This window comes from Ammospiza nelsoni, chromosome 3, assembly GCF_027579445.1.
Source record: "Ammospiza nelsoni isolate bAmmNel1 chromosome 3, bAmmNel1.pri, whole genome shotgun sequence".
Lineage (NCBI taxonomy): Eukaryota > Metazoa > Chordata > Aves > Passeriformes > Passerellidae > Ammospiza > Ammospiza nelsoni.
In genome coordinates, this window is record NC_080635.1 from 59534976 (window position 1) to 59554268 (window position 19293).

Genomic DNA, 19293 nt, shown 5'->3' on the forward strand with positions numbered 1-19293 from the left:
GCATGGCATGCCATCAAGTGCAGGGACATGCACCAAAGATTCCTCTATTGGTGCCCATTGAAATCGCAAGATTCCTTTTCCCTTCCCGAAAGGAAATGAAATTTCCTTTCGGGAAGGGAAAAGGAATCTTGCGAACTGCAAAAGAAAGGCTTACAAACACTCAGGAAAGGAGATAGGATCAAATGAAATGCAATTGAAAAAACCCAGAAAATGGGCAATTTTAGTGTCTTCCAGAAATGGTCTGTGAGGAAATGAGCTGCATTGCAACGGACCAAAACATGCCAAAACTAAGCTCACAGATGTTGCAAAAGCAGGGGAAATAGTCAAGGAGGAAGACACAACTTGAAGGGGAAGATATGAGTGATGTGGCATTGGTTTTTAAAAAAAAAAAAAAAAAAAAAATTTTCCAAGTCACATCCATCAAAAAGCAGGCCATATGCCATCAAGTGCAGGCACATGCAGCAAAGCTTGCCAAAATTGATTCCTGCAGAAGGCCAAAACAGAAAAGAAGGACTTCCAAACATGCTGGAATGGAGATACCATCAAAGGAATTGCAAATGGAGGAGAAAAAAAAAAAGTGGAAATTTGGGACATTTAGTGACTCTAAGAAAATGGACCAGGGTTGTATCAGGAGCAGTGGAAAGGACCAAAAGATGCAAAAACTAAGCTCGCAGATGTTGCAAAAGCAGGGGAAAAGGCCAAGGAGGAAGACACAACTTGGAGAGGGAGATATGAAGGACATGGCATGGATAGTGTAATAACAAAAAAAAAGAGGGGAAAAAATCTCTCCCAAAGTCAAAGGCATCGAAAGGCATGGCATGCCATCAAGTGCAGGGACATGCAGCAAAGATTCCTCTATTGGTGCCCATTGAAATCGCAAGATTCCTTTTCCCTTCCCGAAAGGAAATGAAATTTCCTTTCGGGAAGGGAAAAGGAATCTTGCGAACTGCAAAAGAAAGGCTTACAAACACTCAGGAAAGGAGATAGGATCAAATGAAATGCAATTGAAAAAACCCAGAAAATGGGCAATTTTAGTGTCTTCCAGAAATGGTCTGTGAGGAAATGAGCTGCATTGCAAAGGACCAAAACATGCCAAAACTAAGCTCACAGATGTTGCAAAAGCAGGGGAAATAGTCAAGGAGGAAGACACAACTTGAAGGGGAAGATATGAGTGATGTGGCATTGGTTTTTAAAAAAAAAAAAAAAAAAAAAAAAAATTTTCCAAGTCACATCCATCAAAAAGCAGGCCATATGCCATCAAGTGCAGGCACATGCAGCAAAGCTTGCCAAAATTGATTCCTGCAGAAGGCCAAAACAGAAAAGAAGGACTTCCAAACATGCTGGAATGGAGATACCATCAAAGGAATTGCAAATGGAGGAGAAAAAAAAAAAAGTGGAAATTTGGGACATTTAGTGACTCTAAGAAAATGGACCAGGGTTGTATCAGGAGCAGTGGAAAGGACCAAAAGATGCAAAAACTAAGCTCGCAGATGTTGCAAAAGCAGGGGAAAAGGCCAAGGAGGAAGACACAACTTGGAGAGGGAGATATGAAGGACATGGCATGGATAGTGTAATAACAAAAAAAAAGAGGGGAAAAAATCTCTCCCAAAGTCAAAGGCATCGAAAGGCATGGCATGCCATCAAGTGCAGGGACATGCACCAAAGATTCCTCTATTGGTGCCCATTGAAATCGCAAGATTCCTTTTCCCTTCCCGAAAGAAAATGAAATTTCCTTTCGGGAAGGGAAAAGGAATCTTGCGAACTGCAAAAGAAAGGCTTACAAACACTCAGGAAAGGAGATAGGATCAAATGAAATGCAATTGAAAAAACCCAGAAAATGGGCAATTTTAGTGTCTTCCAGAAATGGTCTGTGAGGAAATGAGCTGCATTGCAAAGGACCAAAACATGCCAAAACTAAGCTCACAGATGTTGCAAAAGCAGGGGAAATAGTCAAGGAGGAAGACACAACTTGAAGGGGAAGATATGAGTGATGTGGCATTGGTTTTTAAAAAAAAAAAAAAAAAAAAATTTTCCAAGTCACATCCATCAAAAAGCAGGCCATATGCCATCAAGTGCAGGCACATGCAGCAAAGCTTGCCAAAATTGATTCCTGCAGAAGGCCAAAACAGAAAAGAAGGACTTCCAAACATGCTGGAATGGAGATACCATCAAAGGAATTGCAAATGGAGGAGAAAAAAAAAAAAGTGGAAATTTGGGACATTTAGTGACTCTAAGAAAATGGACCAGGGTTGTATCAGGAGCAGTGGAAAGGACCAAAAGATGCAAAAACTAAGCTCGCAGATGTTGCAAAAGCAGGGGAAAAGGCCAAGGAGGAAGACACAACTTGGAGAGGGAGATATGAAGGACATGGCATGGATAGTGTAATAACAAAAAAAAAGAGGGGAAAAAATCTCTCCCAAAGTCAAAGGCATCGAAAGGCATGGCATGCCATCAAGTGCAGGGACATGCACCAAAGATTCCTCTATTGGTGCCCATTGAAATCGCAAGATTCCTTTTCCCTTCCCGAAAGGAAATGAAATTTCCTTTCGGGAAGGGAAAAGGAATCTTGCGAACTGCAAAAGAAAGGCTTACAAACACTCAGGAAAGGAGATAGGATCAAATGAAATGCAATTGAAAAAACCCAGAAAATGGGCAATTTTAGTGTCTTCCAGAAACGGTCTGTGAGGAAATGAGCTGCATTGCAAAGGACCAAAACATGCCAAAACTAAGCTCACAGATGTTGCAAAAGCAGGGGAAATAGTCAAGGAGGAAGACACAACTTGAAGGGGAAGATATGAGTGATGTGGCATTGGTTTTTAAAAAAAAAAAAAAAAAAAAAAAAATTTTCCAAGTCACATCCATCAAAAAGCAGGCCATATGCCATCAAGTGCAGGCACATGCAGCAAAGCTTGCCAAAATTGATTCCTGCAGAAGGCCAAAACAGAAAAGAAGGACTTCCAAACATGCTGGAATGGAGATACCATCAAAGGAATTGCAAATGGAGGAGAAAAAAAAAAAAAAGTGGAAATTTGGGACATTTAGTGACTCTAAGAAAATGGACCAGGGTTGTATCAGGAGCAGTGGAAAGGACCAAAAGATGCAAAAACTAAGCTCGCAGATGTTGCAAAAGCAGGGGAAAAGGCCAAGGAGGAAGACACAACTTGGAGAGGGAGATATGAAGGACATGGCATGGATAGTGTAATAACAAAAAAAAAGAGGGGAAAAAATCTCTCCCAAAGTCAAAGGCATCGAAAGGCATGGCATGCCATCAAGTGCAGGGACATGCACCAAAGATTCCTCTATTGGTGCCCATTGAAATCGCAAGATTCCTTTTCCCTTCCCGAAAGGAAATGAAATTTCCTTTCGGGAAGGGAAAAGGAATCTTGCGAACTGCAAAAGAAAGGCTTACAAACACTCAGGAAAGGAGATAGGATCAAATGAAATGCAATTGAAAAAACCCAGAAAATGGGCAATTTTAGTGTCTTCCAGAAATGGTCTGTGAGGAAATGAGCTGCATTGCAAAGGACCAAAACATGCCAAAACTAAGCTCACAGATGTTGCAAAAGCAGGGGAAATAGTCAAGGAGGAAGACACAACTTGAAGGGGAAGATATGAGTGATGTGGCATTGGTTTTTTAAAAAAAAAAAAAAAAAAAATTTTCCAAGTCACATCCATCAAAAAGCAGGCCATATGCCATCAAGTGCAGGCACATGCAGCAAAGCTTGCCAAAATTGATTCCTGCAGAAGGCCAAAACAGAAAAGAAGGACTTCCAAACATGCTGGAATGGAGATACCATCAAAGGAATTGCAAATGGAGGAGAAAAAAAAAAAAGTGGAAATTTGGGACATTTAGTGACTCTAAGAAAATGGACCAGGGTTGTATCAGGAGCAGTGGAAAGGACCAAAAGATGCAAAAACTAAGCTCGCAGATGTTGCAAAAGCAGGGGAAAAGGCCAAGGAGGAAGACACAACTTGGAGAGGGAGATATGAAGGACATGGCATGGATAGTGTAATAACAAAAAAAAAGAGGGGAAAAAATCTCTCCCAAAGTCAAAGGCATCGAAAGGCATGGCATGCCATCAAGTGCAGGGACATGCACCAAAGATTCCTCTATTGGTGCCCATTGAAATCGCAAGATTCCTTTTCCCTTCCCGAAAGGAAATGAAATTTCCTTTCGGGAAGGGAAAAGGAATCTTGCGAACTGCAAAAGAAAGGCTTACAAACACTCAGGAAAGGAGATAGGATCAAATGAAATGCAATTGAAAAAACCCAGAAAATGGGCAATTTTAGTGTCTTCCAGAAATGGTCTGTGAGGAAATGAGCTGCATTGCAAAGGACCAAAACATGCCAAAACTAAGCTCACAGATGTTGCAAAAGCAGGGGAAATAGTCAAGGAGGAAGACACAACTTGAAGGGGAAGATATGAGTGATGTGGCATTGGTTTTTAAAAAAAAAAAAAAAAAAAAAATTTCCAAGTCACATCCATCAAAAAGCAGGCCATATGCCATCAAGTGCAGGCACATGCAGCAAAGCTTGCCAAAATTGATTCCTGCAGAAGGCCAAAACAGAAAAGAAGGACTTCCAAACATGCTGGAATGGAGATACCATCAAAGGAATTGCAAATGGAGGAGAAAAAAAAAAAAGTGGAAATTTGGGACATTTAGTGACTCTAAGAAAATGGACCAGGGTTGTATCAGGAGCAGTGGAAAGGACCAAAAGATGCAAAAACTAAGCTCGCAGATGTTGCAAAAGCAGGGGAAAAGGCCAAGGAGGAAGACACAACTTGGAGAGGGAGATATGAAGGACATGGCATGGATAGTGTAATAACAAAAAAAAAGAGGGGAAAAAATCTCTCCCAAAGTCAAAGGCATCGAAAGGCATGGCATGCCATCAAGTGCAGGGACATGCACCAAAGATTCCTCTATTGGTGCCCATTGAAATCGCAAGATTCCTTTTCCCTTCCCGAAAGGAAATGAAATTTCCTTTCGGGAAGGGAAAAGGAATCTTGCGAACTGCAAAAGAAAGGCTTACAAACACTCAGGAAAGGAGATAGGATCAAATGAAATGCAATTGAAAAAACCCAGAAAATGGGCAATTTTAGTGTCTTCCAGAAATGGTCTGTGAGGAAATGAGCTGCATTGCAAAGGACCAAAACATGCCAAAACTAAGCTCACAGATGTTGCAAAAGCAGGGGAAATAGTCAAGGAGGAAGACACAACTTGAAGGGGAAGATATGAGTGATGTGGCATTGGTTTTTAAAAAAAAAAAAAAAAAAAAAAAATTTTCCAAGTCACATCCATCAAAAAGCAGGCCATATGCCATCAAGTGCAGGCACATGCAGCAAAGCTTGCCAAAATTGATTCCTGCAGAAGGCCAAAACAGAAAAGAAGGACTTCCAAACATGCTGGAATGGAGATACCATCAAAGGAATTGCAAATGGAGGAGAAAAAAAAAAAAGTGGAAATTTGGGACATTTAGTGACTCTAAGAAAATGGACCAGGGTTGTATCAGGAGCAGTGGAAAGGACCAAAAGATGCAAAAACTAAGCTCGCAGATGTTGCAAAAGCAGGGGAAAAGGCCAAGGAAGAAGACACAACTTGGAGAGGGAGATATGAAGGACATGGCATGGATAGTGTAATAACAAAAAAAAAGAGGGGAAAAAATCTCTCCCAAAGTCAAAGGCATCGAAAGGCATGGCATGCCATCAAGTGCAGGGACATGCAGCAAAGATTCCTCTATTGGTGCCCATTGAAATCGCAAGATTCCTTTTCCCTTCCCGAAAGGAAATGAAATTTCCTTTCGGGAAGGGAAAAGGAATCTTGCGAACTGCAAAAGAAAGGCTTACAAACACTCAGGAAAGGAGATAGGATCAAATGAAATGCAATTGAAAAAACCCAGAAAATGGGCAATTCTAGTGTCTTCCAGAAATGGTCTGTGAGGAAATGAGCTGCATTGCAAAGGACCAAAACATGCCAAAACTAAGCTCACAGATGTTGCAAAAGCAGGGGAAATAGTCAAGGAGGAAGACACAACTTGAAGGGGAAGATATGAGTGATGTGGCATTGGTTTTTAAAAAAAAAAAAAAAAAAAAATTTTCCAAGTCACATCCATCAAAAAGCAGGCCATATGCCATCAAGTGCAGGCACATGCAGCAAAGCTTGCCAAAATTGATTCCTGCAGAAGGCCAAAACAGAAAAGAAGGACTTCCAAACATGCTGGAATGGAGATACCATCAAAGGAATTGCAAATGGAGGAGAAAAAAAAAAAAGTGGAAATTTGGGACATTTAGTGACTCTAAGAAAATGGACCAGGGTTGTATCAGGAGCAGTGGAAAGGACCAAAAGATGCAAAAACTAAGCTCGCAGATGTTGCAAAAGCAGGGGAAAAGGCCAAGGAGGAAGACACAACTTGGAGAGGGAGATATGAAGGACATGGCATGGATAGTGTAATAACAAAAAAAAAGAGGGGAAAAAATCTCTCCCAAAGTCAAAGGCATCGAAAGGCATGGCATGCCATCAAGTGCAGGGACATGCACCAAAGATTCCTCTATTGGTGCCCATTGAAATCGCAAGATTCCTTTTCCCTTCCCGAAAGGAAATGAAATTTCCTTTCGGGAAGGGAAAAGGAATCTTGCGAACTGCAAAAGAAAGGCTTACAAACACTCAGGAAAGGAGATAGGATCAAATGAAATGCAATTGAAAAAACCCAGAAAATGGGCAATTCTAGTGTCTTCCAGAAATGGTCTGTGAGGAAATGAGCTGCATTGCAAAGGACCAAAACATGCCAAAACTAAGCTCACAGATGTTGCAAAAGCAGGGGAAATAGTCAAGGAGGAAGACACAACTTGAAGGGGAAGATATGAGTGATGTGGCATTGGTTTTTAAAAAAAAAAAAAAAAAAATTTTCCAAGTCACATCCATCAAAAAGCAGGCCATATGCCATCAAGTGCAGGCACATGCAGCAAAGCTTGCCAAAATTGATTCCTGCAGAAGGCCAAAACAGAAAAGAAGGACTTCCAAACATGCTGGAATGGAGATACCATCAAAGGAATTGCAAATGGAGGAGAAAAAAAAAAAAGTGGAAATTTGGGACATTTAGTGACTCTAAGAAAATGGACCAGGGTTGTATCAGGAGCAGTGGAAAGGACCAAAAGATGCAAAAACTAAGCTCGCAGATGTTGCAAAAGCAGGGGAAAAGGCCAAGGAGGAAGACACAACTTGGAGAGGGAGATATGAAGGACATGGCATGGATAGTGTAATAACAAAAAAAAAGAGGGGAAAAAATCTCTCCCAAAGTCAAAGGCATCGAAAGGCATGGCATGCCATCAAGTGCAGGGACATGCACCAAAGATTCCTCTATTGGTGCCCATTGAAATCGCAAGATTCCTTTTCCCTTCCCGAAAGGAAATGAAATTTCCTTTCGGGAAGGGAAAAGGAATCTTGCGAACTGCAAAAGAAAGGCTTACAAACACTCAGGAAAGGAGATAGGATCAAATGAAATGCAATTGAAAAAACCCAGAAAATGGGCAATTTTAGTGTCTTCCAGAAATGGTCTGTGAGGAAATGAGCTGCATTGCAAAGGACCAAAACATGCCAAAACTAAGCTCACAGATGTTGCAAAAGCAGGGGAAATAGTCAAGGAGGAAGACACAACTTGAAGGGGAAGATATGAGTGATGTGGCATTGGTTTTTAAAAAAAAAAAAAAAAAAAAAAAAATTTTCCAAGTCACATCCATCAAAAAGCAGGCCATATGCCATCAAGTGCAGGCACATGCAGCAAAGCTTGCCAAAATTGATTCCTGCAGAAGGCCAAAACAGAAAAGAAGGACTTCCAAACATGCTGGAATGGAGATACCATCAAAGGAATTGCAAATGGAGGAGAAAAAAAAAAAAGTGGAAATTTGGGACATTTAGTGACTCTAAGAAAATGGACCAGGGTTGTATCAGGAGCAGTGGAAAGGACCAAAAGATGCAAAAACTAAGCTCGCAGATGTTGCAAAAGCAGGGGAAAAGGCCAAGGAAGAAGACACAACTTGGAGAGGGAGATATGAAGGACATGGCATGGATAGTGTAATAACAAAAAAAAAGAGGGGAAAAAATCTCTCCCAAAGTCAAAGGCATCGAAAGGCATGGCATGCCATCAAGTGCAGGGACATGCAGCAAAGATTCCTCTATTGGTGCCCATTGAAATCGCAAGATTCCTTTTCCCTTCCCGAAAGGAAATGAAATTTCCTTTCGGGAAGGGAAAAGGAATCTTGCGAACTGCAAAAGAAAGGCTTACAAACACTCAGGAAAGGAGATAGGATCAAATGAAATGCAATTGAAAAAACCCAGAAAATGGGCAATTTTAGTGTCTTCCAGAAATGGTCTGTGAGGAAATGAGCTGCATTGCAAAGGACCAAAACATGCCAAAACTAAGCTCACAGATGTTGCAAAAGCAGGGGAAATAGTCAAGGAGGAAGACACAACTTGAAGGGGAAGATATGAGTGATGTGGCATTGGTTTTAAAAAAAAAAAAAAAAAAAAAATTTCCAAGTCACATCCATCAAAAAGCAGGCCATATGCCATCAAGTGCAGGCACATGCAGCAAAGCTTGCCAAAATTGATTCCTGCAGAAGGCCAAAACAGAAAAGAAGGACTTCCAAACATGCTGGAATGGAGATACCATCAAAGGAATTGCAAATGGAGGAGAAAAAAAAAAAAGTGGAAATTTGGGACATTTAGTGACTCTAAGAAAATGGACCAGGGTTGTATCAGGAGCAGTGGAAAGGACCAAAAGATGCAAAAACTAAGCTCGCAGATGTTGCAAAAGCAGGGGAAAAGGCCAAGGAGGAAGATAAAACTTGGAGAGGGAGATATGAAGGACATGGCATGGATAGTGTAATAACAAAAAAAAAGAGGGGAAAAAATCTCTCCCAAAGTCAAAGGCATCGAAAGGCATGGCATGCCATCAAGTGCAGGGACATGCACCAAAGATTCCTCTATTGGTGCCCATTGAAATCGCAAGATTCCTTTTCCCTTCCCAAAAGGAAATGAAATTTCCTTTCGGGAAGGGAAAAGGAATCTTGCGAACTGCAAAAGAAAGGCTTACAAACACTCAGGAAAGGAGATAGGATCAAATGAAATGCAATTGAAAAAACCCAGAAAATGGGCAATTTTAGTGTCTTCCAGAAATGGTCTGTGAGGAAATGAGCTGCATTGCAAAGGACCAAAACATGCCAAAACTAAGCTCACAGATGTTGCAAAAGCAGGGGAAATAGTCAAGGAGGAAGACACAACTTGAAGGGGAAGATATGAGTGATGTGGCATTGCTTTTTAAAAAAAAAAAAAAAAAAAAATTTTCCAAGTCACATCCATCAAAAAGCAGGCCATATGCCATCAAGTGCAGGCACATGCAGCAAAGCTTGCCAAAATTGATTCCTGCAGAAGGCCAAAACAGAAAAGAAGGACTTCCAAACATGCTGGAATGGAGATACCATCAAAGGAATTGCAAATGGAGGAGAAAAAAAAAAAAGTGGAAATTTGGGACATTTAGTGACTCTAAGAAAATGGACCAGGGTTGTATCAGGAGCAGTGGAAAGGACCAAAAGATGCAAAAACTAAGCTCGCAGATGTTGCAAAAGCAGGGGAAAAGGCCAAGGAGGAAGATACAACTTGGAGAGGGAGATATGAAGGACATGGCATGGATAGTGTAATAACAAAAAAAAAGAGGGGAAAAAATCTCTCCCAAAGTCAAAGGCATCGAAAGGCATGGCATGCCATCAAGTGCAGGGACATGCACCAAAGATTCCTCTATTGGTGCCCATTGAAATCGCAAGATTCCTTTTCCCTTCCCGAAAGGAAATGAAATTTCCTTTCGGGAAGGGAAAAGGAATCTTGCGAACTGCAAAAGAAAGGCTTACAAACACTCAGGAAAGGAGATAGGATCAAATGAAATGCAATTGAAAAAACCCAGAAAATGGGCAATTCTAGTGTCTTCCAGAAATGGTCTGTGAGGAAATGAGCTGCATTGCAAAGGACCAAAACATGCCAAAACTAAGCTCACAGATGTTGCAAAAGCAGGGGAAATAGTCAAGGAGGAAGACACAACTTGAAGGGGAAGATATGAGTGATGTGGCATTGGTTTTTAAAAAAAAAAAAAAAAAAAATTTTCCAAGTCACATCCATCAAAAAGCAGGCCATATGCCATCAAGTGCAGGCACATGCAGCAAAGCTTGCCAAAATTGATTCCTGCAGAAGGCCAAAACAGAAAAGAAGGACTTCCAAACATGCTGGAATGGAGATACCATCAAAGGAATTGCAAATGGAGGAGAAAAAAAAAAAAGTGGAAATTTGGGACATTTAGTGACTCTAAGAAAATGGACCAGGGTTGTATCAGGAGCAGTGGAAAGGACCAAAAGATGCAAAAACTAAGCTCGCAGATGTTGCAAAAGCAGGGGAAAAGGCCAAGGAGGAAGACACAACTTGGAGAGGGAGATATGAAGGACATGGCATGGATAGTGTAATAACAAAAAAAAAGAGGGGAAAAAATCTCTCCCAAAGTCAAAGGCATCGAAAGGCATGGCATGCCATCAAGTGCAGGGACATGCAGCAAAGATTCCTCTATTGGTGCCCATTGAAATCGCAAGATTCCTTTTCCCTTCCCGAAAGGAAATTTCATTTCCTTTCGGGAAGGGAAAAGGAATCTTGCGAACTGCAAAAGAAAGGCTTACAAACACTCAGGAAAGGAGATAGGATCAAATGAAATGCAATTGAAAAAACCCAGAAAATGGGCAATTCTAGTGTCTTCCAGAAATGGTCTGTGAGGAAATGAGCTGCATTGCAAAGGACCAAAACATGCCAAAACTAAGCTCACAGATGTTGCAAAAGCAGGGGAAATAGTCAAGCAGGAAGACACAACTTGAAGGGGAAGATATGAGTGATGTGGCATTGGTTTTTAAAAAAAAAAAAAAAAAAAAAAAATTTTCCAAGTCACATCCATCAAAAAGCAGGCCATATGCCATCAAGTGCAGGCACATGCAGCAAAGCTTGCCAAAATTGATTCCTGCAGAAGGCCAAAACAGAAAAGAAGGACTTCCAAACATGCTGGAATGGAGATACCATCAAAGGAATTGCAAATGGAGGAGAAAAAAAAAAAAGTGGAAATTTGGGACATTTAGTGACTCTAAGAAAATGGACCAGGGTTGTATCAGGAGCAGTGGAAAGGACCAAAAGATGCAAAAACTAAGCTCGCAGATGTTGCAAAAGCAGGGGAAAAGGCCAAGGAGGAAGACACAACTCTGAGAGGGAGATATGAAGGACATGGCATGGATAGTGTAATAACAAAAAAAAAGAGGGGAAAAAATCTCTCCCAAAGTCAAAGGCATCGAAAGGCATGGCATGCCATCAAGTGCAGGGACATGCACCAAAGATTCCTCTATTGGTGCCCATTGAAATCGCAAGATTCCTTTTCCCTTCCCGAAAGGAAATGAAATTTCCTTTCGGGAAGGGAAAAGGAATCTTGTGAACTGCAAAAGAAAGGCTTACAAACACTCAGGAAAGGAGATAGGATCAAATGAAATGCAATTGAAAAAACCCAGAAAATGGGCAATTTTAGTGTCTTCCAGAAACGGTCTGTGAGGAAATGAGCTGCATTGCAAAGGACCAAAACATGCCAAAACTAAGCTCACAGATGTTGCAAAAGCAGGGGAAATAGTCAAGGAGGAAGACACAACTTGAAGGGGAAGATATGAGTGATGTGGCATTGGTTTTTAAAAAAAAAAAAAAAAAAAAATTTTCCAAGTCACATCCATCAAAAAGCAGGCCATATGCCATCAAGTGCAGGCACATGCAGCAAAGCTTGCCAAAATTGATTCCTGCAGAAGGCCAAAACAGAAAAGAAGGACTTCCAAACATGCTGGAATGGAGATACCATCAAAGGAATTGCAAATGGAGGAGAAAAAAAAAAAAGTGGAAATTTGGGACATTTAGTGACTCTAAGAAAATGGACCAGGGTTGTATCAGGAGCAGTGGAAAGGACCAAAAGATGCAAAAACTAAGCTCGCAGATGTTGCAAAAGCAGGGGAAAAGGCCAAGGAGGAAGACACAACTTGGAGAGGGAGATATGAAGGACATGGCATGGATAGTGTAATAACAAAAAAAAAGAGGGGAAAAAATCTCTCCCAAAGTCAAAGGCATCGAAAGGCATGGCATGCCATCAAGTGCAGGGACATGCACCAAAGATTCCTCTATTGGTGCCCATTGAAATCGCAAGATTCCTTTTCCCTTCCCGAAAGGAAATGAAATTTCCTTTCGGGAAGGGAAAAGGAATCTTGCGAACTGCAAAAGAAAGGCTTACAAACACTCAGGAAAGGAGATAGGATCAAATGAAATGCAATTGAAAAAACCCAGAAAATGGGCAATTCTAGTGTCTTCCAGAAATGGTCTGTGAGGAAATGAGCTGCATTGCAAAGGACCAAAACATGCCAAAACTAAGCTCACAGATGTTGCAAAAGCAGGGGAAATAGTCAAGGAGGAAGACACAACTTGAAGGGGAAGATATGAGTGATGTGGCATTGGTTTTTAAAAAAAAAAAAAAAAAAAAATTTTCCAAGTCACATCCATCAAAAAGCAGGCCATATGCCATCAAGTGCAGGCACATGCAGCAAAGCTTGCCAAAATTGATTCCTGCAGAAGGCCAAAACAGAAAAGAAGGACTTCCAAACATGCTGGAATGGAGATACCATCAAAGGAATTGCAAATGGAGGAGAAAAAAAAAAAAGTGGAAATTTGGGACATTTAGTGACTCTAAGAAAATGGACCAGGGTTGTATCAGGAGCAGTGGAAAGGACCAAAAGATGCAAAAACTAAGCTCGCAGATGTTGCAAAAGCAGGGGAAAAGGCCAAGGAGGAAGACACAACTTGGAGAGGGAGATATGAAGGACATGGCATGGATAGTGTAATAACAAAAAAAAAGAGGGGAAAAAATCTCTCCCAAAGTCAAAGGCATCGAAAGGCATGGCATGCCATCAAGTGCAGGGACATGCAGCAAAGATTCCTCTATTGGTGCCCATTGAAATCGCAAGATTCCTTTTCCCTTCCCGAAAGGAAATTTCATTTCCTTTCGGGAAGGGAAAAGGAATCTTGCGAACTGCAAAAGAAAGGCTTACAAACACTCAGGAAAGGAGATAGGATCAAATGAAATGCAATTGAAAAAACCCAGAAAATGGGCAATTCTAGTGTCTTCCAGAAATGGTCTGTGAGGAAATGAGCTGCATTGCAAAGGACCAAAACATGCCAAAACTAAGCTCACAGATGTTGCAAAAGCAGGGGAAATAGTCAAGGAGGAAGACACAACTTGAAGGGGAAGATATGAGTGATGTGGCATTGGTTTTTAAAAAAAAAAAAAAAAAAAAATTTTCCAAGTCACATCCATCAAAAAGCAGGCCATATGCCATCAAGTGCAGGCACATGCAGCAAAGCTTGCCAAAATTGATTCCTGCAGAAGGCCAAAACAGAAAAGAAGGACTTCCAAACATGCTGGAATGGAGATACCATCAAAGGAATTGCAAATGGAGGAAAAAAAAAAAAAGTGGAAATTTGGGACATTTAGTGACTCTAAGAAAATGGACCAGGGTTGTATCAGGAGCAGTGGAAAGGACCAAAAGATGCAAAAACTAAGCTCGCAGATGTTGCAAAAGCAGGGGAAAAGGCCAAGGAGGAAGACACAACTTGGAGAGGGAGATATGAAGGACATGGCATGGATAGTGTAATAACAAAAAAAAAGAGGGGAAAAAATCTCTCCCAAAGTCAAAGGCATCGAAAGGCATGGCATGCCATCAAGTGCAGGGACATGCAGCAAAGATTCCTCTATTGGTGCCCATTGAAATCGCAAGATTCCTTTTCCCTTCCCGAAAGGAAATGAAATTTCCTTTCGGGAAGGGAAAAGGAATCTTGCGAACTGCAAAAGAAAGGCTTACAAACACTCAGGAAAGGAGATAGGATCAAATGAAATGCAATTGAAAAAACCCAGAAAATGGGCAATTTTAGTGTCTTCCAGAAATGGTCTGTGAGGAAATGAGCTGCATTGCAAAGGACCAAAACATGCCAAAACTAAGCTCACAGATGTTGCAAAAGCAGGGGAAATAGTCAAGGAGGAAGACACAACTTGAAGGGGAAGATATGAGTGATGTGGCATTGGTTTTTAAAAAAAAAAAAAAAAAAAATTTTCCAAGTCACATCCATCAAAAAGCAGGCCATATGCCATCAAGTGCAGGCACATGCAGCAAAGCTTGCCAAAATTGATTCCTGCAGAAGGCCAAAACAGAAAAGAAGGACTTCCAAACATGCTGGAATGGAGATACCATCAAAGGAATTGCAAATGGAGGAGAAAAAAAAAAAAAGTGGAAATTTGGGACATTTAGTGACTCTAAGAAAATGGACCAGGGTTGTATCAGGAGCAGTGGAAAGGACCAAAAGATGCAAAAACTAAGCTCGCAGATGTTGCAAAAGCAGGGGAAAAGGCCAAGGAGGAAGACACAACTTGGAGAGGGAGATATGAAGGACATGGCATGGATAGTGTAATAACAAAAAAAAAGAGGGGAAAAAATCTCTCCCAAAGTCAAAGGCATCGAAAGGCATGGCATGCCATCAAGTGCAGGGACATGCACCAAAGATTCCTCTATTGGTGCCCATTGAAATCGCAAGATTCCTTTTCCCTTCCCAAAAGGAAATGAAATTTCCTTTCGGGAAGGGAAAAGGAATCTTGCGAACTGCAAAAGAAAGGCTTACAAACACTCAGGAAAGGAGATAGGATCAAATGAAATGCAATTGAAAAAACCCAGAAAATGGGCAATTTTAGTGTCTTCCAGAAATGGTCTGTGAGGAAATGAGCTGCATTGCAAAGGACCAAAACATGCCAAAACTAAGCTCACAGATGTTGCAAAAGCAGGGGAAATAGTCAAGGAGGAAGACACAACTTGAAGGGGAAGATATGAGTGATGTGGCATTGGTTTTTTTAAAAAAAAAAAAAAAAAAATTTTCCAAGTCACATCCATCAAAAAGCAGGCCATATGCCATCAAGTGCAGGCACATGCAGCAAAGCTTGCCAAAATTGATTCCTGCAGAAGGCCAAAACAGAAAAGAAGGACTTCCAAACATGCTGGAATGGAGATACCATCAAAGGAATTGCAAATGGAGGAGAAAAAAAAAAAAGTGGAAATTTGGGACATTTAGTGACTCTAAGAAAATGGACCAGGGTTGTATCAGGAGCAGTGGAAAGGACCAAAAGATGCAAAAACTAAGCTCGCAGATGTTGCAAAAGCAGGGGAAAAGGCCAAGGAGGAAGACACAACTTGGAGAGGGAGATATGAAGGACATGGCATGGATAGTGTAATAACAAAAAAAAAGAGGGGAAAAAATCTCTCCCAAAGTCAAAGGCATCGAAAGGCATGGCATGCCATCAAGTGCAGGGACATGCACCAAAGATTCCTCTATTGGTGCCCATTGAAATCGCAAGATTCCTTTTCCCTTCCCGAAAGGAAATGAAATTTCCTTTCGGGAAGGGAAAAGGAATCTTGCGAACTGCAAAAGAAAGGCTTACAAACACTCAGGAAAGGAGATAGGATCAAATGAAATGCAATTGAAAAAACCCAGAAAATGGGCAATTTTAGTGTCTTCCAGAAATGGTCTGTGAGGAAATGAGCTGCATTGCAAAGGACCAAAACATGCCAAAACTAAGCTCACAGATGTTGCAAAAGCAGGGGAAATAGTCAAGGAGGAAGACACAACTTGAAGGGGAAGATATGAGTGATGTGGCATTGGTTTTTTAAAAAAAAAAAAAAAAAAAATTTTCCAAGTCACATCCATCAAAAAGCAGGCCATATGCCATCAAGTGCAGGCACATGCAGCAAAGCTTGCCAAAATTGATTCCTGCAGAAGGCCAAAACAGAAAAGAAGGACTTCCAAACATGCTGGAATGGAGATACCATCAAAGGAATTGCAAATGGAGGAGAAAAAAAAAAAAGTGGAAATTTGGGACATTTAGTGACTCGAAGAAAATGGACCAGGGTTGTATCAGGAGCAGTGGAAAGGACCAAAAGATGCAAAAACTAAGCTCGCAGATGTTGCAAAAGCAGGGGAAAAGGCCAAGGAGGAAGACACAACTTGGAGAGGGAGATATGAAGGACATGGCATGGATAGTGTAATAACAAAAAAAAAGAGGGGAAAAAATCTCTCCCAAAGTCAAAGGCATCGAAAGGCATGGCATGCCATCAAGTGCAGGGACATGCACCAAAGATTCCTCTATTGGTGCCCATTGAAATCGCAAGATTCCTTTTCCCTTCCCGAAAGGAAATTTCATTTCCTTTCGGGAAGGGAAAAGGAATCTTGCGAACTGCAAAAGAAAGGCTTACAAACACTCAGGAAAGGAGATAGGATCAAATGAAATGCAATTGAAAAAACCCAGAAAATGGGCAATTCTAGTGTCTTCCAGAAATGGTCTGTGAGGAAATGAGCTGCATTGCAAAGGACCAAAACATGCCAAAACTAAGCTCACAGATGTTGCAAAAGCAGGGGAAATAGTCAAGGAGGAAGACACAACTTGAAGGGGAAGATATGAGTGATGTGGCATTGGTTTTTAAAAAAAAAAAAAAAAAAAAATTTTCCAAGTCACATCCATCAAAAAGCAGGCCATATGCCATCAAGTGCAGGCACATGCAGCAAAGCTTGCCAAAATTGATTTCTGCAGAAGGCCAAAACAGAAAAGAAGGACTTCCAAACATGCTGGAATGGAGATACCATCAAAGGAATTGCAAATGGAGGAGAAAAAAAAAAAAGTGGAAATTTGGGACATTTAGTGACTCTAAGAAAATGGACCAGGGTTGTATCAGGAGCAGTGGAAAGGACCAAAAGATGCAAAAACTAAGCTCGCAGATGTTGCAAAAGCAGGGGAAAAGGCCAAGGAGGAAGACACAACTTGGAGAGGGAGATATGAAGGACATGGCATGGATAGTGTAATAACAAAAAAAAAGAGGGGAAAAAATCTCTCCCAAAGTCAAAGGCATCGAAAGGCATGGCATGCCATCAAGTGCAGGGACATGCACCAAAGATTCCTCTATTGGTGCCCATTGAAATCGCAAGATTCCTTTTCCCTTCCCGAAAGGAAATTTCATTTCCTTTCGGGAAGGGAAAAGGAATCTTGCGAACTGCAAAAGAAAGGCTTACAAACACTCAGGAAAGGAGATAGGATCAAATGAAATGCAATTGAAAAAACCCAGAAAATGGGCAATTCTAGTGTCTTCCAGAAATGGTCTGTGAGGAAATGAGCTGCATTGCAAAGGACCAAAACATGCCAAAACTAAGCTCACAGATGTTGCAAAAGCAGGGGAAATAGTCAAGGAGGAAGACACAACTTGAAGGGGAAGATATGAGTGATGTGGCATTGGTTTTTAAAAAAAAAAAAAAAAAAAAATTTTCCAAGTCACATCCATCAAAAAGCAGGCCATATGCCATCAAGTGCAGGCACATGCAGCAAAGCTTGCCAAAATTGATTCCTGCAGAAGGCCAAAACAGAAAAGAAGGACTTCCAAACATGCTGGAATGGAGATACCATCAAAGGAATTGCAAATGGAGGAGAAAAAAAAAAAAAGTGGAAATTTGGGACATTTAGTGACTCTAAGAAAATGGACCAGGGTTGTATCAGGAGCAGTGGAAAGGACCAAAAGATGCAAAAACTAAGCTCGCAGATGTTGCAAAAGCAGGGGAAAAGGCCAAGGAGGAAGACACAACTTGGAGAGGGAGATATGAAGGACATGGCATGGATAGTGTAATAACAAAAAAAAAGAGGGGAAAAAATCTCTCCCAAAGTCAAAGGCATCGAAAGGCATGGCATGCCATCAAGTGCAGGGACATGCACCAAAGATTCCTTCATTGGTGCCCATTGAAATCGCAAGATTCCTTTTCCCTTCCCAAAAGGAAATTTCATTTCCTTTCGGGAAGGGAAAAGGAATCTTGCGAACTGCAAAAGAAAGGCTTACAAACACTCAGGAAAGGAGATAGGATCAAATGAAATGCAATTGAAAAAACCCAGAAAATGGGCAATTCTAGTGTCTTCCAGAAATGGTCTGTGAGGAAATGAGCTGCATTGCAAAGGACCAAAACATGCCAAAACTAAGCTCACAGATGTTGCAAAAGCAGGGGAAATAGTCAAGGAGGAAGACACAACTTGAAGGGGAAGATATGAGTGATGTGGCATTGGTTTTTAAAAAAAAAAAAAAAAAAAAATTTTCCAAGTCACATCCATCAAAAAGCAGGCCATATGCCATCAAGTGCAGGCACATGCAGCAAAGCTTGCCAAAATTGATTTCTGCAGAAGGCCAAAACAGAAAAGAAGGACTTCCAAACATGCTGGAATGGAGATACCATCAAAGGAATTGCAAATGGAGGATAAAAAAAAAAAAAGTGGAAATTTGGGACATTTAGTGACTCTAAGAAAATGGACCAGGGTTGTATCAGGAGCAGTGGAAAGGACCAAAAGATGCAAAAACTAAGCTCGCAGATGTTGCAAAAGCAGGGGAAAAGGCCAAGGAGGAAGACACAACTTGGAGAGGGAGATATGAAGGACATGGCATGGATAGTGTAATAACAAAAAAAAAGAGGGGAAAAAATCTCTCCCAAAGTCAAAGGCATCGAAAGGCATGGCATGCCATCAAGTGCAGGGACATGCACCAAAGATTCCTCTATTGGTGCCCATTGAAATCGCAAGATTCCTTTTCCCTTCCCGAAAGGAAATTTCATTTCCTTTCGGGAAGGGAAAAGGAATCTTGCGAACTGCAAAAGAAAGGCTTACAAACACTCAGGAAAGGAGATAGGATCAAATGAAATGCAATTGAAAAAACCCAGAAAATGGGCAATTCTAGTGTCTTCCAGAAATGGTCTGTGAGGAAATGAGCTGCATTGCAAAGGACCAAAACATGCCAAAACTAAGCTCACAGATGTTGCAAAAGCAGGGGAAATAGTCAAGGAGGAAGACACAACTTGAAGGGGAAGATATGAGTGATGTGGCATTGGTTTTTAAAAAAAAAAAAAAAAAAAAATTTTCCAAGTCACATCCATCAAAAAGCAGGCCATATGCCATCAAGTGCAGGCACATGCAGCAAAGCTTGCCAAAATTGATTCCTGCAGAAGGCCAAAACAGAAAAGAAGGACTTCCAAACATGCTGGAATGGAGATACCATCAAAGGAATTGCAAATGGAGGAGAAAAAAAAAAAAGTGGAAATTTGGGACATTTAGTGACTCTAAGAAAATGGACCAGGG